Consider the following 21979-nt stretch of genomic DNA (forward strand, 5'->3'; position numbering starts at 1 on the left):
TCACAGGCAAACAGCAATCCAAATATTATTTCACCTTGTGAAGTGCTGGAGGTGAAAATGGAAAGGGGGGGGGCGACACACCTGCTATGTTTTCTCACCCAGGTATGCCCAATAAAGAATTGACTCATTTGCCCAAAGCTAGGAGTGAAATTAATTTTGAAAACAAACGCAGGGCAATGGGATCAGATTCTATGGAAAGGAACTGCCATCAGATTTCAAACGGTATTGACTATTTGCAAGCCTTTGCATATTCCACAGGCAGGAGCAACTGATCCACTAGGGCATTGCTCAATTTCCCAAACACTGTCTCTTCTCTACTGACATTATAATAAAGAAGGAAAATTTCATTTCCAGAGAGACTCAAGCCAACAGGCTCCATGTTGTGGAGAGACTTATTTCCCTTCTGCTTTCGAAAACAAGTTGGAACAAGGAAAATAGCACTTTTACCCAATCTTTCATCTGTCTCGTCATTTGGAATAAAGATAGCTAGCCTGTGGTCTTCCATATGTGGTTAGACCACAACAGCTCCCATCACCCTTGGTCAATGGCAGAACTAAACAAGAGAAAGTGGATTTAGGGAGGGAGATGGCCATCTAGAAGCATAAAAGGGATGGGAAGAGAAGGGGAGTTCAGTCCAGGCTCAGTGTCTGGGAGGCCCCAGCCAGTGTGGTGTCGAGGTCAGAGCACCAGACTAAATTTAATGTAGACATATCCATTCATTACTTTATTGCTTTCTAACTGCCCAAGTACTTGGTTAAAATAAAAATCCAAATGCTATCGAAGTGAAATCAAACAATCTGGATTTTAAAAAATATTTAATGTTTCAGGATTTAAGGTTTGTTTGCTACAGTTTATGCAAGAAAGAACATCTGGACAAGAGGACCAGTGAGATTTCTCTTTCCATGGCAATTGTAGGCAAATGTGTGTTTGGATTTCTCTACCCGGTATTATATCAGCTTTGTCACCTACCTTATCATTTACCCTTTCAGATACAGTGTACGCCTGCTTGAACAGCTCTTCAGCTGAAGCTAGTTCAGAGTAAAACAAATATGTGTTTTATTTTTAATGGAACTCATTATGAGAGCTTGGTGTATAAAGTAGGAGACACAGGAAATAACATTTCAGTTCACGGGGCTGGCTCTATTTGCAATCAAAAAAGAGAGAAATTGGCATTATATTTCTTGGTAACGGATATAAAGCAGGTGTTTTCAAAGGGGTGTAAAACTATGGTTTAGGGAGACCTGGGACTGTGGCACACACTGACCCACTGACTGACCCACACACCCTCCATTAAATATGTTTTGTTGGGGACATCAGTCAGATGTTGGTTGGTACAGCTGGGTGGGAAGGGATTTTGCCAACAGTCCAACTGGGCCGCAGTCTGTGGGCATTTGTTGTCATCTCAGGGTTACCTCGATGCATCACAACTTGGTGAGGGAAACTATCAGGCAGGAGCCTTATATTTTGAGGGAAACAGTGGCCCAAAAAGGCCCCAGTCCTACCTCGGGGGTGCCATACACCCACCGGCTGGGTTGCAGCAGAACCCACTGTATTGGTCTGCCCTGTGGTGGAAAGCCACCGTGTGTCAAGCAGATCACCTGCATCTAAATGCTTCCTGACACTCTGGGGTATGGTAGGCAATCTAAATGGGATCTCCGAGCTGCCCACTGATCCCAGGAACAATGCTACTGGCTGCCACCACTGCATACTGCCAGGCAGACATGTCAGGCCTCATGGAGAGCCCATTAAATAGTGGAAAGTTCAACAGGTGGTGGTATTTGGGGAAAGGGTTACCGTATTTTTTGCACCATAACACTCACTTTTTTCCTCCTAAAAAGTAAGGGGAAATGTCTGTGCGTGTTATGGAGGGAATGCCTACGGGTGGCATGCCTACAGATTTTCCTCCTCTACGTGTGTGTTATGGTCGGGTGCATGTTATAGAGCGAAAAATACGGTACTTCCGGGTTTCGCCAATTGCGCTTCGCGCATGAGCTCTAAATCATGCTGCGCACCTGCAGCATGGCACTTCAGGTCGTGCTCTTTTCATGTTGCGAACGGGCCTCCGGAACAGATCTCGTTCGCAACCAGAGGTACCGCTGTATAGGTTTCTTTGTTTTTTTAATGCCCCTAAGGAAAAGCCATTTGACATGAATTACAAAGTTGCCCAGGGACCACTGGACTAAGGCTCTTGGCATAATTGTGCTTAGTTGATGTCTTTTCAAGAGCTGTTTTCTTGCATGAGGACAACACACAGCAGCAGCAGCATTCATGAAATCTTAGGGGGAAATTTGTCCTTGCCATTTTAAATCATATTGCACTTACTTATATTGCTGTAAATTTCACAGCAGTTTTAATTAGCAAAGGTGTCAATATCCCCATAAAATGTATCTCAGCTAACTGTGCAGTTATGATGATGTTTTATTAAGGACATAAAGATTAAGAAGAGCGGGGGGGCGGGGGGAGAGGGGAGATCATAATCATTAGCTACAAAGAAGAACACCCACACGGCTACCTGTCAGTACACGTACATGTGTTCATTCTGTCACAAATGGACCTTCTGCACACCTAGTTGCCAGAGAAGCAGCCAAGCCTCTGGGCTACATTGCAGACTAACGCCAGATCTGCGTGATGACAGCAGAGCTTTGGGAAGGATTGTTATTGTCTCTTCTTCTCCTCTGCGTCACAAGGCACCTATGAAGGCTGTTTCATAAGCTCCCTGTGATGTGGTGTTTGGAGGCTGCAGTGCTTAAAAAAAATAAGGAGGAAATGCCTACCGTGCACACGAAGATGAACTTCCCAAATCTCAGCAGCCATTAGCAATGCAATCTCTCTTCTCAGAAAACTCAGATCCTGCAGCCTTGGTGCTTATCCTGTTTCTACCCATGCTGGAGAACTGGGTAGGAACATACCAGAGGCTTCCAGTATCTTGATCTGGCTTCCCACTGTCTCCCAAGCACGACTCAAAAGGTGACTTTATACAAATAAAACTAGAAGCATTTCAATCCTGACATACTCTGTATGTCTGTATGTGTTTTACTCTGTAAATTCTGTAAACTTACCATTCCTGACCTGCTTGGTTATTTTTTTCAAACAGCACTGAGTTATTTTAGGGGTAGTAACCTCAGACCCGAGGGTCAAATGTGGTCCTCCAAGCCTCTCTATTAAGCCCTCGAGACTTCCACCATCTCACCTCTTCTCCCCGGGTCACATCCATCATCGCCAACCTCCCTCTATCCTCACTTGAGTGCTTTTGCCTGGCTGCCACCTGTTCTGTATAATACAGGATCGTCCCGTATTTCAATGTAAAACTGTTTTGATACAGTTTTGTTCTGTATTTCAGGTCTTCTGTGTGTGTGTGTGTGTGTGTGTGTGTGTGTGTGTGTCAGTTTAGGGATCCTCTCCAAATGCATGTGCTTGAAAGGTCATGTATTTAAGCTCTGGGTAGCCAAGCACAAACAGATTTCCAAATTCAGGTTTTTTAAAAAATAAATGTCCCTCAACTACCTTGCCTTGCCCTGTCCTGTATTTTGCCAGAACAAAGGTGGCAACACTAGCTGCAGTGGGTCTATGAACTGTGATAATGCCCGGAAATCAGGTGAAGAGAAATGGAGTACAGGGTGCAGAGACCTCTGACCTTTGCATGGCTTGGATATACCCTTTTGAAAGTAAGATTCACATGCATTGCTCCTCTCGCTTTTGCCTCTGGCCCTCTCCACTACTGACATGCAGCCCCAGGAACATTGCATACACAAGGGAATGCAGCTCACAGTCTGAAAAAAATTCCTCACCTCTGAGTTATTTCATTGGACTTGAAGTCAGTTATTCAGATTCAAAACTGAAGAACTTTGTAATTCACTTAGATCTTGTGCAATACTTCTAGAAAATTTCTGCCCATACAGATTACAGTGGTACCTCGGGTTAAGTACTTAATTCGTTCCAGAGGTCCGTTCTTAACCTGAAACTGTTCTTAACCTGAAGCACCACTTTAGCTAATGGGGCCTCCCACTGCTACCGCATGATTTCTGTTCTCATCCTGAAGCAAAGTTCTTAACCCGAGGTACTATTTCTGGGTTAGCGGAGTCTGAACCTGAAGCGTATGTAACCTGAGGTACCACTGTACTAGGAACACGACACCCGTAACCATAGTAACGATGGCTGCGTATGTGCCCTCCATTCTCCCAAAGGATCCTGGGAATTTCAGCTTACTCCTCACAGAGCAACAGTTCCCAGTACACTTAACCAGCTATAGTTCCCAGGATTCACTGGGGGAAAGTTATGTGTTTTAAATGTTTGGTGCGAACACAGCCCAAGATCTTGTCCTGTTATGTACATTCCTTGAATATGTGATATTCAAAATAAGGGGATCAGTTTCAGTTAGAATACTCAATATTATAAACATTATGATAATATTGTACATCTCTGACCCTGTTGTACAAAGTTATGAGATTCAGGGAAGCTGTAGTCATTCATTCATTTTAGACTGTTTCTTCCAAGACTTTAAGACCCCAAAAGGTTCCTCCATTCAAGGTAGCTTCCTGATTAAAACACAAAACCTACATTAAAATTGTAACACCATCAAATAATCATCAAAACAGCAGCCACATTCTCTTCTATATGTATTTTGTTCCTGAAGATGATGGTAGTGAGCTAGCACATTTATGGTTCATGAGGCACGAGTTCCATACAATGAATGGGTGTACGGAGGCAGGGAGGAGAGGCATACATTTCTCCAGTTCCCTGCTCAGTAGACTAGATGGATTGAAAAGAAATATAAATGAATGGAGGTCGAGTTTGTCCCTGCCATACAAGTGTACATGTGCAGGTATTTTACAAACTTGCATTTGAATGTGTGGATGGCAGAGGCAGCTTAGATAAGACCTTTTGAAAAGAGCTTTTGATACCTTATTTCCAGAATTGAAAAGAAGAAGAAGAAGCCTTTAGCCTTAAACAGGATGCATACAATTCCTCTTTGTTGTTTTATTTTGTTCTGTGGAAGGAAAGGACAAATAAAAGCAAGTCTTCAGAGGTTGGCTCAGAGCCACTGTTTATGATGAAATTAGAAACCCATGCAAATCAGCATATAAAATAGAAAGTCTGGTGGGCTTCCTCCTGAGAGAGAGAGAGAGAGAGAGAGAGAGAGAGAGAGAGACGAATGTGGAACTGCCCCCTATTCATTTCAGCCACAGCAACCTCCTTTGTGCCAGCTTGTGTAATTATGAGCAAAGAGCTGCTCTCCACAAGTAGCTGGGAGCAACTTCACTCTTGCTGGCTTCTGCTGCAGAGGAAAGTAATAAGTCAACAATGTTCCCGTCTCCCAGGATGAGACATTTTGCCCCCAAAACCTCAGCCCACTAAGTATCGCCGCAGGGCAGCACACAGCCACCAGCAGACAATTGGCCGCTTTCTGCCGCGTCAGCTCTGTTCCTTGATAGTGGCTATCTCTGTGTACACAAGTCAGGCACACCAAGTACTTATGATACCAAAGTCTTGCAACAAAGTCACCATGACCCAAAAGAAGAACAAAGCACTCTGTGCACCATTTCACCACGTCTGTTGCAGCTGTTCTGTTGAGATCCATGAGACTGTTCTGTGAAGAGCACGAGTGAGAGGAGATTAAGACTTCGTGCCTGGAAGCATCGCCAAAGAAAAACAGGCCACAGATTTGCATAGAATTTTGCCTATGCTGGTTTATTTAGACGCCATGATTTAAATGGAAACACAAAGCCGCTCAAATAGTAGAGCCAAGTGTGGTGCAATGGGTCAGTGCGTCTGGCTGTTAATCAGAAGGTTGGTGGTTCAAGCCCACCCAGGGATGGCTGTGGGCAGGATTCCTGCATTGACGGGAGTTGGAAAAGATGATCCTTGGGGTCTCTTCCAACTCTACATTTCTATGATTCTATGTCCAGACAACCTGCTCAGCTTGCTGTTGAGGGCCAACTTCAGCACTCTAGCTCTCGGTTCTTTATATTGAAACCAGGCTTGGACCAAGGACTTCTTCAAGTAGAGGAAAGTAGGGCATATGGCTACCCAACTTGCCCATCTACTAAATGTCCACACTGCGTTCCTCATAACATGAGACAACCACACCCTGTATAATGCTGTGATCCCCACAGTCAAAAGCATCTTCTAATATGAGATGACCCTCAAGACATCTTTTTTATGGGGGGGGGGACTGTGGGTTGACATGAATGTCCAATTTCTGCAATGTGAGCATGGTCCCTATCAACTGGGTCATTCTGTGTAATGCAGGATGGAACATGATGACACAAGGGAACAAAAAAGAAACTGTCTTGGTTTTGAGGAAAATCTGGTATGAAGAGGTGGTGTTGTATTTGTCCTATTGACTGAAAAAGTCCAGATGCTCAGAGGGAGCCTTCATTGTGTTTTCGCACCCCCACACCCCACACACAGGGTGTAGTTGGGTGCTCCCACAAAAAAGGAGGGTGCATAGTCCCCAGAGAACTGAAAGCAGCGCAATCTGACGCATGCATTGTCTGAAGTAATTCCCTTTGAGTTCAACGGGGCTTAATCTCAGGTAGGTTTCCATAAATAGAAAGAGCCATTGCTACTTTTGTGCGTGGAAGTCATACAGCTCAAACAAAGCAGTAAATAAAATTAAGAATGAAGATCTCCAAAATAGGTAGATACTGTATGTGCGCGCGCGTGTGCGTGAGAGATCAGTGTTTTATAGACACAACAGCTGCAGAGCTGTGAGTTAAAGAAATTTAATCAAAATCAAAACTCCTGTTAAGCTGGATAGGACTAATTTAAAGCACAGATCAGTAGACCAGAGGAAGACACTTTCTCTTCATGAAATCACAACACTCATGTTTTTCTCTTGGCATTTACTTACTAGAAAACTCAGTCAGCAGGTGGTCATCCCTCACCCACACCATGTTTATAGCAATTGAGCAGCAGCCTTCAGTCTTCCTTACAGGCCTGCATCCAATGCATCTACTTAGTAGCCCATAGTCTCTCAGTGCCATCTATACAGTCATGTCTAGGAGGCGACTGTGATACTCATGCCATTACGTGTCATATTACACACAGTAACTAATGTGATGGGGACTGGACTGGAATGAGAGAGGGCTGTGTTCAGATGCTTGTTGAGCCTTGAGCCAAGTCCCTATATCCCCAGTCAGTTCAGCTCATAGGATTGATGAAAGGAGAAAAGGGTATGGACAACTTCATGTACACCCCTTAAAAACTGTGGGATGGGTTTAATGGGTAGGAAAAGGATATGTTAATTGCAATTTATACTTCTAGGCACCCATGTGTGTGGGTGGAACAGAGTTTCAAAATTCCATCCTTGGCAGAAAAAATAAAAGCATGGGAATTAGGCTGTAAAACCTTATTTTGAGCAAGTACAGCTAGGATGTAAACTGACTCTCACTTTCTTGCTCCACTTAACAAAGAATCAAGCAGCAACTTGGGAAGTAAGCTTTAAAATATAATTTACTTATAATCTTGCATTGGTTCACAGCAATGGCAGCAGTAAAAACTATGTAGGCAAAATACTTGCATTTACAATATAACCAGCTTCACACATGTGTCTAAAGCTGGAACAAGTGGAGGCATGTTTGCATCCATCACTGGTCAAAGGAAGAGGGGGGGGTGACAGGAAGTGCTATGTGCTCTTTCCTCTCCAGGAGAGGAGGGGAAATGACATCACACAGAGCTCGCTCTACCAATTGTATTTCTATGGTCTGAGTATCTGCCCATCTGTAATACAGCTCTGTGGACTTAGCCCCTTCTCATGCTAACTAGCAAGAATATGAATTTGTTAGATTTGGCTGCTAATATCCCACAAAAACACCTTAGAGAACGGATGGATTGGCTACAGCTGTGATAAAGATAAAGCAAGCAACAGGAATGAGCCTATTGTTAGAGTCAGAAGGCGAAGTAGCACACTTTCTCAAATTCAAAATAGATCTCTCTTAAATGCTGGGTGAATGCAGCATCTGAGCAACAAGCCTTCCTAGAAATGGAAGATATACAGACTGTGTGTGATAGATGAGAAACAAATATACATTTTTCTGTGTGCAAAAGAACTGGTTGCGTTTAAAGGCCCAATAGCCTGGTCCTCTACACAGTTACTTAGAGATAAGACCATATACAGTGAGCATTTACCCCAAGTAATTGTGCATCATGATGCAGCATAAATGTTGAGTCCTAACCACATTTCAGATTTAATTCAGAGGGATTTATTATATAGCCAGGTGGCTATTTTCAGATTGTCATAAAAGAAGGCAAAAGGTGGTAAACATCTGCATGCATTTTTCATATGCTAATTGATAGCTATAGACTCGGATTCAGAAATTATGGCTATAATGTAAACAGAAATATAATGCTTCTCCCGACAGTGGGAAACAATACAGTGACCGAGTGACCTGTGTCTACCTGTTGCTAACTGTTGATGGGTAACTTCAAGGTCCCTGCTCACACTCCCTTCTGATGGTTGTCTGTCTTTCAACCAGACTTGGAACAGACACCGCTTCAAAGAGGGGCCTCTTTCCAACAGAGGGCTGCCCTCTGAAAAGCCTGAGACATGTGACCACCCTACTTCCAAGTAAGGAAGAATTATTGCAGCTTAAGTTTTGCTTCCCTGCAGAAAGCAGATCCCCAGGAGTTCTCATGAATCTATCATTCTTGCTTAACTCACCATGCTAGCTGGCAACGTTCTCTCATCCTCTCAACAGAGGAATGCCGTCTCACTGATCAGAACTACAGATATGTCCGTGGGATTCAGATAGTTAGTGGTTTCAGAAACAGATGGCAATTTATTCCCACCACCCCCTCCAGGAGTCCCCTTACAGCACAACCGCCACAATGCCTGCCAGCCAAGACGTCTGTGCTAAAGCCCCTCCAAATCTTTAAAATCAGCATTAAGGTACGTGGAGGAACCAGAGGTCTCGTGTGGTCAACCAGCGCCATCTTCTGGATTCTGCCTTGAAAACCCCGAGAAAAGAAAAAGAATGAATGTTTGTTCTGAAGCAGTACAATGAACCCAAGATACTTTCCCTTTATCTGATCTATCAAGAGACGTTCAAAAAAAATCCCTTCAGCACCACCAATTCATTTTCTATGAATTCGCATGTCAACTTAGTTTTGGTTCACACAAGCAGTCCTGACTATTCTTGAGTGCGTGCTCATTTGGTAAAGTACAATTTATTTTTTAAAATCATATCCTGCCACATAACAGTCAAGGCATAAAAAAATATGCAATACTATTAAAATAATGGAACCACAACAAAATTATATAGGCATGTACAGTATATATAATATAAATGTATAAAAAACAGAAGAAATGTTACAAACCGGTACAAAATGGGCAGCAGGGTGATTTTAAGAAATCCTAAAATAAACTATAAATCAATCCAAATTTATATATTCAACTACTGCACACTTCACACCTGTATTTTCATCCCAAGTACACAACAAACTGAAACATAGCTGTCCTTTGAAATTTGCATTTCTCCGAATTTTGCAATGCAGTTTCTCCAGCCAAGTAATGTCGCCCCAGAAGTTGCCCCCCAGAAGCTGTCCTCTCTGACCCACAAATGAGATGATCAGATAACTTGTGGAACTTCCTCCCTGTGTGGTCTGCCATATGTCACATCTTTCCCCGTTTTAAAGGGGTCTTTTGCAAGGCCTTTCACCAATAATTTCTGCTATGTTACTATGTCTGACAATTTGACATTGTTTAACTTTTGGGGGGGGGGGTTTCTGTCAGCTGCCTTGGAAAGATCTGTACATACCCTCCACTTTGAAGCCAAAATTTGGGGTGTCATCCTTCTGTTTTTTATTGTAAGAGCACAGCGGCCATTTTGGTTGCTGTGATCTCGCGTGACTTCAGGCCATAGTTCATGAACAAAGGCACTTTTTCAGCAACGGCACCCAAAAACGTGTTTTTAGGTGCCACATGAGATCGTAGCCTTTAAAAAAGTGCTGGGGGGGGGCTAATTGCATCACAAAATCCTGTGAGATCACAGCAACCAAAATGGCCACTGTTTTCTCATGTTAAAAAAATGAGATGTCCCAGTTTACCACCTGCGGGGTATTCTGTATCCTTGCAAGGGCCATATTAGGATATATATATAATAAGATGATTTGCAATATAAGGGTGAAATGCATATACTTTACTTACAGAAAAATTCAGGTTCAGTCACTGGTATCTCTGGATAGGGCTGGGAAATATTCCTACTTGAAACCTTGGAAAGCCATGGTCAGTCAGAAGGCAGTGACAGTAATGCGCTCCACTGACCAATGGTCAGCTGTGGTATGAAGCAGCTTTCTAAGTTCCTAATATTCATGTGCAGGAGGCTGTTTAAACACCAAGCAGTGTGCCACATGAAACATTTTGCTTGACGGTTTTTTCCCTTCAGTTTCTAGAATCTTCCTTATTACAGCATTACTGCATCTGCCATTAAAAACTTGCTTTTAAAATGATTATTTTTTAAGGGAAAAGAAAGGGAAACAGCAAGAAGCCAGGCTAACCTGTGCCTCCTTCATAATGTTGACTGCTGTGGAAAACCTCCTTGCAATGGGGCTGTCAGTCACACCTGTCCTGCTCTTCCTTAAATTACAATATGGCATGTTTAGTCAGAGCTGCCGAGGCCAGACATAATGTGCCCTCTGTACTACAAGAGGGCATTCAGGCTCACGTCAGCAACAGGCTGATGCAGGTGTTCAAGTTTAAGCATGTAGATTTTCTACACCATCAGCCAAGAGAATGTTGAATTAGCTGCCACTTACAAATGGTCCCTGGAAATGTTTTTCGCAGTAATGCTGCAGAGTTTACACATAATCCAGAACAAAAATGACTATAATTATGTGCACAGATGAAAGTGAACAACCTGGTCTTCTTGCCAATCTTTAGACCTGATATATTTTGTAATTTATTTTTACTCTCATCATTCATGTTTTTTACCAGAAGCTTGGTTTTATCTTTATTAATTTTAAGACCTGCTATTTCTTCTTTTTAAAATATTTCTTCTAATGCTTTCGGAATTGACTATTGGTTCTTCTACAGATACCACGTCATCTGCAAATGCTTTTAATTTGTATTGTCTCTGTCCCACCTTTATTTCTTTAATTTCTTGATTACATCTCATTCTTTGTTCCAGAACTTCTAAAACTGATATAAACAATAAAGGTGACAACAGACAACCTTGTCTAGTGCCTTTAGTTATCTTACAATTCTCAGTCAATATGGTTTTTACTATCAATTTTGCTGATTGTTCTGTATATATTGCCTTAACTCCTTTTATAAAAGTGTCTCCGCAGCTCATATATTCCAAAACTTTAAACATAAAGTCCCAGGAGACATTATCAAATGCTTTCTCTGCATCAAAAACATTAAAGCTGCTTGTTTTTCATTTCTCACTACTTATTTTTCATTTCTCCAGAACCCGAATTAAAAACCTTCAGGCTTTTTAGAGAAGATGTGTTGCCCTTGCTGCCTTCCTGTCTCCTCACAGCAAGCAGGTTGCTCAACGTGAGTGATCTCTGCCATCCACCATTGCCCGGGGCAGACCAAAAAAGTATTTGCTGGCGAATGTAAATGTGCCATCGAATCTAATGCACACCTTAATTTTCGCAACATAATTTGGCCAAAAATGGTGAGCATTAGATTTGAGTAAATATGGTATATCAATTGATATTCCACAACATCAGAAAACTAAAGAACCTGCCATCAATCACACCTTAATGGCCTGTGGGCATTAAAAATGGGCTGGATTATTTAACTGACTTTTTTGTCAGTATGAAAAGTCTCTCTCTTTCGTGGTATGAAAGTGTCTCTCAAAGATTTTAATAATCTCCAGAGCTTGTTGAATTCTTTTGTTCTGTTGGGGAGGTTTACCATTATCTAAGATTAGGAAGCTATGGGCATTCCCCTCCCCTCCCCTCCCCTCTTTTCTTTCTTTCTTTCTTTCTTTCTTTCTTTCTTTCTTTCTTTCTCCCTCCCTCCCTCCCTCCCTCCCTCCCTCCCTCCTTCCTTCTCTTGAGAAAAAAATATATTGTCACAGCTTTGAAACAGCAAGAGCTAAGGACACAGCAGCATTCAATTCACATTTAAAGGTGAACCTACTGTCTGCAACTGCCTGTGCCCTGGGACACAGCCATCCTTTCAAATTTGCCCTATTGCAAATTTTGCAATGCAGTTCTCCCGCCAAGTCATGTGGTTAAAAATACAGTAGGGTAAAGCATGCATTAAAAATGCATGGATTGGTGAAAATAACATTAAAGGGCATTCTACTGGGGGAAATTACTTTGCAAAAATGTGTATGTGAAGCAAAACTGCACTCAAAAATGTATACATGAGGATAATTTCTCAGTAAAATGCTGGTGAATGTTCATAGGGACTTTAAAAAAAATCACGAACTGGTGTGGAAATGTTGAGAACTGAATTTAAGATTGGGGGAAATGAGGCACTGAGAGAAACTGAAATTGGTAGATTCCGCTATCCCTCACAGCAGTAGGAAAAGTGCAGCTGAAGCAGTCTGGTGGCTTCTTCACATTTGCCTCAGTGAGAAGGGCACTGCGCCCACACTACCATTTCCTCTTTTTTTCTGCTTGTATAGGAAAGAAAACCACTTGCCACTTCCTCTTAAATCATTGCACTCACACACATATGAAAAGAATTCAACTAGAACTACCCTAGCTCTCTAAGTGACCCCAAATATCCCTCTTCCTGCACTGCAGGGGCCTAGACTAGCGAATCCTCAGGTTCCCTTCCAACGCTAGAATTCTATGATTCTTTAAAAATGAATTATATAACCTGCTGCTTTAAATGGTCCTTTTACTGTATCTTAAGGCTGTTTTATAATTTTGTTCTGGTTTGGATTTAAGTATATTTGAAATTAGGTAGTACTTATTTTGTCCTTAAGCTACTTAGAATGTTTCTATAGAATGGCGGGATAAGCAGGTGAGCGAACAGCTTTTTTGGGTTCTGGCATGGAACTCCCTGCTGCTGGAAAAGCCTTCTTCCGATTGGCCTTTGACTGGCTGTTCTCTCCTTCCCAAGGTAAGTTTTAAACAGATGTACAGTGGTAACTTGGTTGTCAAAAGGCTTGGCTCCCAAACAAATTAGCTCCCGAACGCCGCAAACCCGGAAGTTGCGAACATTTTTTGGAAACCAAACATTTGACACGACTTCTACAGCTTCCAATTGAGTGCAGGAAGTTCTTGCAGCCAACTGGAAGCTGCACCTTGGTTTTCGAATGATTCCAGGAGTTGAACGGACTCCCGGAATGGATTAGGTTCGACAACAAGGTACCACTGTCTTGCCTTTTCTTTTTAAAGGCTGTGCAAGCCATTTTTTAAATGGAGTGTATCTATTTGCGTCCCTTCTCTTACCAAGGCTGATTCAATGGAGGCATCCGCAAGTGGAAAGGAGGGGAGGAGACTTGGGAAATTCCCCTTTTCCTGTAGCTCCCCCACCACCCGCAAACACCCACACCCACACACCCACTGTTCTGAAGGATCAAATGGTCCCCAAACATTCTGGTGTTGTGATGCAAGAAGGGACTACATAAGGAAAGGGGGAAATGAGCTAAAAATAATCTTGCTCCCCTTCCATTCATAGAGGTCATCACTGGATGAGAGAGCCATCCATCAGTGGAGACACATGACAGGGTACAATCTAATATGTATTAATTAAAAAAAACCCATCATTAGCCACTTTGATTTCTTTCTGAAGGCATTATGCCTTCTACAGATTTCTTTAAATAAAGAATATCTATACATAACAATGAATTAATAACAATTATATTGGGAGTTACCTAAGGAAGGCAATTCTTAGACTTCAGCTGTAGAGTGGTAAGGGGCATTGTTTAGGTACAGATAGCCTGCTTTTAATACAGCGTTTCCGTGAGCTGCTCTGGTTCACCAGAAGCAGCTTAGTCATGCTGACCACATGACCCGGAAGCTGTACCCCGGCTCCCTCGGCCAATAAAGCGAGATGAGCACCGCAACCCCAGAGTCGGTCACGACTGGACCTAATGGTCAGGGGTCCCTTTACCATTACCTAGCCTGCTTTTAAACATATAAGGCCCCAAGTTCCATTGAAAGCAGTGCTGGGAAAGCTCATCTCTCTGATTCAGGGCAACTGCAACCAGCTGTAATGGAGAGGACTGGCTGAAGCAGACTAACAGTGTGTCTCGGGATAAGGTGACTTCATTTCATCCCTAGGTATGGAAAATAAATCAGATCTTGGACCAACGGGATGAGGGGGAAGAACAATCACATTTGTATTGCTAATGCAGCTTAGAAACTAGAGAGGAATTAACAGCAGCAGGTGATAAATGCCGGAGGAATAATTTATAAGGCAAGCTATGGAGATGTTATCATCAATGGAAGCAATTATTTCTGTTCTTTATTTCTCTCATCTGATCATTTATCACTATAAACTTCTACCTGCGAGGAAAGCATCGCCCCCCAAAGTGCTATTCTGCCTCTTTTCATTTAGTCATGGTAAGCAAATCCAGAGGAGGAAATGCTAAACAGCCAAACAATGGCTTATTAACAGACATTGATATTCCTTTCACATTGGCGCACAAAAGCACACAGGTAGTTTGGGAGCAAGTGGTTTGTTTATTAAATGCGGCGCAGATCTCCTGCCGCCTCTTCTCGTTCCTTAAGAACCACTTTTCATGCGAGCCAATTCCCAGTGCCAGGAAGCCATTCAGAGAGGGGCTTTTCAGATTGACAGACACTTGTGTCTCTTGCACACTTCCTCGCCTCTGGCTGGCCTCCAAGGGCTCTGGGAACGAGGATAAGGAACGGCTTATATTTTCTGCTGGGAACAACTTGTTCCTTATCGTGTGCGTTCACAGCTATTAGCACACCACCCCAGAAGACAAGTAAAGCACCTGTTAAGAGAGGAGGAACTATTCATTGTGTTTTTTTACACTTCCATATACTGAGGACAGAGGCAGAAAGTACACGCACAGACCATCATCATCTCCCAAATCTTATCACCCAACTTTGGAAAGTGCCAGGTTTACAGCACTTCCATCTTGATGCAATCTGTGGTTTGGCTGCTAACAATTAATAAATATTAACCCCCTCTTTAAAAGTGGGGACATATTATCTGCCAAGCCTCCTCTCTTCCCTCCCTCCCAAATAATATGACAACTGGCTCTAGCAATGTAGCTTTTCCCAAGTTTATTTCATTGTCTTTGTATGTGCTGGTCTGCTGAAACTATGTAATTGTTTTGTTTAGTTAAGCATGAAAAAAGTGGAGGGAAATGTTTTATTTGCGTATTTGTAGAATTGTTTTCTTCTTTCCTTGAGTTGTTTGTGAGAACCTGGCATGGGGATTAATACACAAAAAAGTCACACTAGTCCAATGGTTCCCAATTAGCTAAGTACTGCAGACCCCCCCCATTATCCAAAAGCCAAGCCATGGACCCCTTACTCAGTGGGTAGAGAAATGAATGGTGAACCAGATGTAAAGCGGGGGAAATAAACAATGAAAAAGAATGTTGTGGGCAGAGGAGTACAGGCAACAACCGTGCAAATCAAGGGTTGTGGGTTACTGTGCGCAACGGTGGAGTGTGTATAAGCCCATCCCGTTACGCCCCTTTTTCCTGCCACTTCTGGGTCCATGGCAATGCATGTGCATGGTCATGCATGCTTTCAACATACACAAAATGGTCATTGCCTGTATACTGCCAGAGAAAAGCTGGCCTTCCCATTTAATCTATACATTCCCCTAGGGGTGATCTTCTGAAAGTAACATGCTACAGGTGGGCAGGGTGAGAGGCAAAAAGTGGGAGGGGCAACAGAACCAACTCTTACTTCTGCACAATTGGCTACATTCCATCCACACACACTTCTTAAGACAGTGATGCCATTCATTTTTTCATTCCAGGCATTTATTTACTACATATTATTCAGAATTTCTAAGTGGTGTGCATAAAAGGTTAAAGACCATTTCTTTACTCAGAGTAGACCTACTGCAAGTAAGGAACCTAACTTAGTCATGTCTGTTGATTTAAATAGGTCTACTCTGATTAGAACATCACTAAACATTGAGGGACGCGGGTGGCGCTGTGGGTTAAACCACAGAGCCTAGGACTTGCCGATCAGAAGGTCGGTGGTTCGAATCCCCGTGACGGGGTGAGCTCCTGTTGCTCAGTCCCTGCTCCTGCCAACCTAGCAGTTCGAAAGCACGTCAAAGTGCAAGTAGATAAATAGGTACCACTCTGGCGGGAAGGTAAACGGCATTTCCGTGCGCCACCAGAAGCGGCTTAGTGATGCTGGCCACATGACCCAGAAGCTGTACACTGGCTCCCTCGGCCAATAAAGCGAGATGAGCGCCGCAACCCCAGAGTTGGCCATAACTGGACCTAATGGTCAGGGGTCCCTTTACCTTTAAGCAGGACCCCATACAAAGAATAAGGTGAGTAAAGCTCATCACATCTACAATACTCCCATAATATAATTAAAGTAATCACACTGCTATTGGTTTTAAAATGAATCATCAACACTTTAAAAAATAATAATAATTCCAGACATAATTCTTCAGAAATACCTGTGGCAGAAGGCTTCTCTTTTTTAAACAAGCAAACACCTGCCTTAGATGATGTATGCGGCCTCATTAGCAGCAAGCACTGCCAGCCTCTCTATGCTTGAAATAATATGCTGAGTTCTAAAGGAAGACGACTTGTTCTTTCATCATTGTGACTGATCAAACCAAGTGTAAGGGATAATTCCGCTTCTCATTCAAAGGTGAAATTACTGTGGAAATGTAATACAGGAGCGTTCTCCGTGAGATGTGCTATGGAATGTCGGGAGGGGCGGGAATCAAGGTGGGCTTGCCTGAGAATACAAGTGGAGAAACAGTTGATGCCTGGAAGAATATTGCCAGTAATTTCCCAAAGATTCTCACACATAGATGGAAACCAAGGAGCAGCTGCTTCCAAGCACCACAGACCTCACAAAAGTATACTGGGAAGCTGAAAGAGGTTGCATGGATACCAAGAACACCATAAAACCCATAACACCCCTGGAAATCCTTCATGTGTCTGCCATACACTATGGTTACCAGACATCCCCATTTCCCGGGGACAGTCCCCGGATTCACTAATCTGTCCCCGGACAAAATCTGTCCCTGGAATGTCCCCGGATTTCATTTAATGTCCCCAGATTTATATTTTAAGTGTTGTAGATTTATTAGTAGGGAATGAATGTTGTGTGATTGGTTCAACAGCACAAGACACATGATATGGGGACTTCTGGCAAGGCAAAATGGTGGATGCCACAGCAGCAAGCAGCTCCTGAAGCCAGCCAGAGCCCACTGTGCTACTAGGCTGGCTCTGGGCTGCTGAGACTGCTCCCGCCGCCACCACTGCCAAGGGAGCACCGGGGGCACCCACTGCATCAACGGGGGGAACCGCTGCCCCCCCCCCCCGTAACTCAAATCAAGCCGGGAGCAAGAGCACCCAGCCACCCAGCCAACTGCCCAGCAGAGCTCCAGGGCCAGGAAAAACCTGGAGCCGATGCAGTGGGAAGGAGAAGGAAGAGAGAGGAAGGAGAAAAAAGAGGGGAGCCCCAACCTTGCCGCACCGCTGAGGACGAGAGTTAGGAGAGCACCAGGAGGGCTAGACACATGGCTGAGCCCAGGCCCAAACTGAGCCTACTCCACGGCGGCTGGCGCTCCAAGAGAGCAGGTCAGGGCCCAGAGGAAGGCCACATGACAGAGGACACCACAAAAGAGAAGATATTACTTCTTAATTTTTTAAAAAAAATAACTTTTGTTTTCTCTTTTTCTAAAAAAAAAAAAAAGTGTCCCCGGATTCTTTGGAAAAAATTTGGTAACCTTACCATACACAGGCCCCATGGCTTGGCCTGAGACTGAATGCACAGTAAGCCCTTGAGGCACTTGAGGAAACTGCTCCCTACCCTTTCCCTCACTCAAAAGAAGAAACTCACCTCAGAGTAGGCAGAGGTGGCATGGCAGCTGACAGCCAGTGGGCTGGAAGTGTCTTTCCTTTCTGGGGATCCATCACTGCCCCAAGGGGCTTTCTCTTTCGTCAGGAAAGTCCCCCACACTGGTCAGCTCCCTACCAGGATTATGGGACAGACAGGCTCAGAGCCCAGGGAGGAAAACACCACCAGGAGGTTGCCCTTTTATGCCTTGCCAAAAGAGGAAGCATTTGCATAAAGTTTTCCCAGATGCAAATGCAGACATAATTGCTATAATTTAAGTAGAGATATATAGTACAGTTCAGCATATCAAGGAAGACTGTGCCTGCTCCGTTTGCAGTCCAAATTCTGATTGCTGCTGGGCTTCTTCAAGCCCCCAACTCTCCCTTCAAGAGGCTTGGCTGTAATTAGAGGCTCTGAGCTTCAGTTGCGCCATATTGAAGCTCCATTAGTCAAAAGCAGTGCCTGCTCTTACAGGAAGCCAGAGAATACCTTTGGCTCTCCATTGTGACAGGGGCAAGGGAAGGATGAGGAAGGGCTGGCATGGGCTTGGGCTGCTCTCAGCAGGGCTGTGCTCACCCTGGTCCTGCTCACAGGCATTTGAGGAAATTTTGCTTTCCTGAAATACTCATGGCATCCTCCTTAATCTCCAGAGGGTATGGGGAGCTCATCACTTGCAGTCCAAGGTAGGAGTACTTGTATTTCCTGACCTCCTCAGCCAATAGCAACTTTAGAAAGGGGAGGGGAGGGTTGAACCAACAGAAGTAAGGAGGGAAGAGTTAAGTTCACAAATACATGAAGTCCAAGCTATCCCACATTTGTCTCCATTTGACTGAACTGCTAGCCTTCATAGAATTGTGATACAGTGGTACCTCGGGTTAAGAACTTAATTCATTCCGGAGGTCCGTTCTTAACCTGAAACTGTTCTTAACCTGAAGCACCACTTTAGCTAATGGGGCCTCCCGCTGCTGCCATGCCGCCGGAGCACAATTTCTGTTCTCATCCTGAAGCAAATTCTTAACCTGAAGCACTATTTCTGGGTTAGTGGAGTGTGTAACCTGAAGCATATGTAACCTGAAGCATATGTAACCCGAGGTACCACTGTATATTACAACACTTCATCATCTGCCTATTTAAAAAAAAAATTAAAAGTAGTAATTATGAATGGTGCATGCAATTCAACCTACCCCTGTGAGCTTATACGTTTAGGTAGAGTAGTGTTACAGCTTCTAAAATGACATCCCTCTCCATTTTTGGAACCATCACCATTCCAGCATTTGAAGAAGAGTCTCTCCAAAGCAGTTTTGATCAAATGGCTCTTTTTGCTGTTGGTGAGGCTCATACAGGATATATCCCTTCTGCTGCTGTGGATCTGTTCTGCCTGCTCTTGGAAGAGGACACTGAGATTGCTATGAAGTAGAAGAAGTGTTAAGTTGTGGGTAGACATAGCAGATGACACAGCGATTTCTCCAAAGCAGCTATTTATTTGTAAGCTGGAACAGAACTGAACTGAAGGGCTCAGTCAGCCTGCTTATATAGAGCTCCAGTACCTTGTTACTGTAACAACTTTCTAAAACTATCCAATCACTGAACGTCACTTGCGATCCTTCATTTGCATACAAACTATCCAATCACTGAATGTCACTTTCGATCCTTCATTTGCATAACTATCTACAGTATCCCCCTGCTGGCCCAGGGTGAGAACTTCAGTACATAACAAGAAGAGTTTGGATTTGATATCCCGCTTTGTCACTACCCGAAGGAGTCTCAAAGCAGCTAACAATCTCCTTTCCCTTTCTCCCCCACAGCAAACACTCTGTGAGGTGAGTGGGGCTGGGAGACTTCAGAGAAGTGTGACTAGCCCAAGGTCACCCAGCAGCTGCATGCGGAGGAGTGGGGACGCGAACCCGGTTCCCCAGATTACAAGTCTTACCACTCTTAACCACTACACCACTATGAAAATATTATGAGGAAGCACTTGTCCCACTCAGAAAGTTCAGTCTTGCTCCAAGAACCAGATCACATGTTTTTATACCCTAAGGCAGCATAAAGGCTTTTCCAGCCAGACTGCCCGGCCTTCATATGAGGAGGACGCATCACAGGCCACCCTAGTGACAAAGACAGTGCCTTTCTCCAGACTATTTTATGATTGTCCACTAGATGGCAATACCACATGAACTTCAACACTAACTGAACACTGTTTATTTAAACAGCCTGACATTTCAATTATAAAGAATCATAAGCAACCTTTCCATTTTAATATCCAATTCCAGTTGTATGCATGGGTCACTTCACTATAAGATACAGCGAGATTTAAGTTTCTTTCTTTTTTTTTTTTTTTTTTTTTTTTTTTTTTCGCCGCTCTCCGATTTAAGTTTCTAGTTATTTCAAAGACCGGAGCTTTGGAACTTCTGCTATTAATGGGAAGTGTTATTGAAATTCAGCTTTCTTCAATAAGGAAACGTAAGTGTATGCCATGATTTGGTCTTTGCACAATAGAAAGAACTACAGTGCCTTATTCCATGTCTCGTAAAACACATTGCAACACTCTGTGGTGGGGTTTGGTTTTTGTTTTTGGTGTGGTTTTTTTTAACCAATCTGAGTCTGGGGAAAAGGCAAAACACAACATTTATTAGCACCTCACATTTGCACTTCTGTGCCCTCTTAATCCTTTCTTATAATTACTCAGCGGATTTTCTGCTCCTGCCGGTGGCTAACTTGGATTGGTTAGGGACTTGCAGTTGAGACTCAACCTGATGTGTCCAGAAGCTGCTACAAAAGAGAGGCTCCCAGTTGCTCAGACAGTGGGTGCTGCTTAGGACACCTCCTCCAGATCTGTACAAACGGCAGAAAAAAGGTGTCTAAGAGTGACTTAAGCAGGACCAGAAGACCCATGAGATAAGCTGAGGCAATTGCCTCAGACAGCAGGATCCCCCAGGCAGTGTATCCTGATGTTAATCTTTCTCTGTTCTCTGCCCTGCTTGTTCTCGAATAGATCTTCCCTCACCCCTTCTTCCCTGGCATCAATCTGGGGTCCTCCTCAGGCGCCAAAATGTCTTGGTCCAGTCCTGTGCCTTGCGCACCTTTCACAGCTGCTTTTCAAGGGTTCTGGTTCTAATTCTAGACGTGATCTCACCAGCTCCTTGTGATGCTGGCAGAGAAGCTGCCTTTCTCAGTGACAGAGGCAGTCACACTTACGCATGATCACCTGTGCAATTTCTGCCACTGCTGCTCTCACTGTTGTCTGGCCTGCTTCGTGACACATGAACCAAGATCGCTCAGCTCCAGACGCTTGGAATTGCCCGTGTTCTCGCTTGCCCTGTTTTGCACAAAATTGATTTGGCTCGTGCTCCTGTCTGAGCATGTTGGGAATATGTGTTACTAGCACCGGAGTGCCAAAGTAGAAAACGGAACCACAACCATTTCATCGCCGATTTCATCCCGGATTTCAATGGAAAATTGAATATACGGTTCTGACTGAATTTATAGACCTACCTCACCTTGTCATTTGATTTGCCCTTTCTTACAAAGGTTGGTTGGGGCTCCCCCCCCCCCAATCACAACGGGAGATGGCTCCTCCTCAAGCTCTGCTTTGTGAAACATGATCCTTCTAACCTTTTGAAGCGAGGAGTGCCTGGCACTTGCAGGGTGAGATTATTTCAGCATAATTAAGAAAACTTGTCAGCGTGAGCCTGGCTGCTGGCTGCAGCCTGCAGCCTATGGGACTAAGCAAGCATGTCCTTGGCATCTAGGAAGTCCAGATGTCTTTATCTTCTTGGGCAATGAGTTAGATTCTGTCCAGATGGTGTCTTGATTGCTTGAAACTCAATTGATTGAATTAGTGGAGCTGCTATCTGTTCTGTAGCTTCGACGCTCAGGACTCCTATCCATTGTCATCGCATTAGACTTCGCTTGCCAAGTGCCTGGTGGGAGGGCCAATCACTAACTAACAACTCCGCAGCATCTCTAAGTGTGCATATTTAACAACCGAGCCCTCGCCCGGAGAACGCCTTCATATGGTTCCTGCTGACCTTGATGTGGATGG

At 43.7% G+C, this 21979-nt stretch overlaps 1 long non-coding RNA gene across 1 annotated transcript; it reads right to left on the minus strand.

Annotated features, from left to right (window-relative positions):
• Nucleotides 1-19396: 19396 nt before the first annotated feature.
• LOC307226487 lies at nucleotides 19397-19616 on the minus strand. The gene is made up of 2 exons (XR_013843468.1): nucleotides 19559-19616; nucleotides 19397-19510 (listed from the first exon to the last, which is right to left on the minus strand). It is a non-coding gene; the product is annotated as an uncharacterized lncRNA (long non-coding RNA).
• Between the last annotated feature and the right edge of the window lie 2363 nt (nucleotides 19617-21979).

Source organism: Podarcis cretensis, assembly GCF_951804945.1.
Source record: "Podarcis cretensis genome assembly, chromosome: 11".
In the NCBI taxonomy this organism is placed as follows: domain Eukaryota; kingdom Metazoa; phylum Chordata; class Lepidosauria; order Squamata; family Lacertidae; genus Podarcis; species Podarcis cretensis.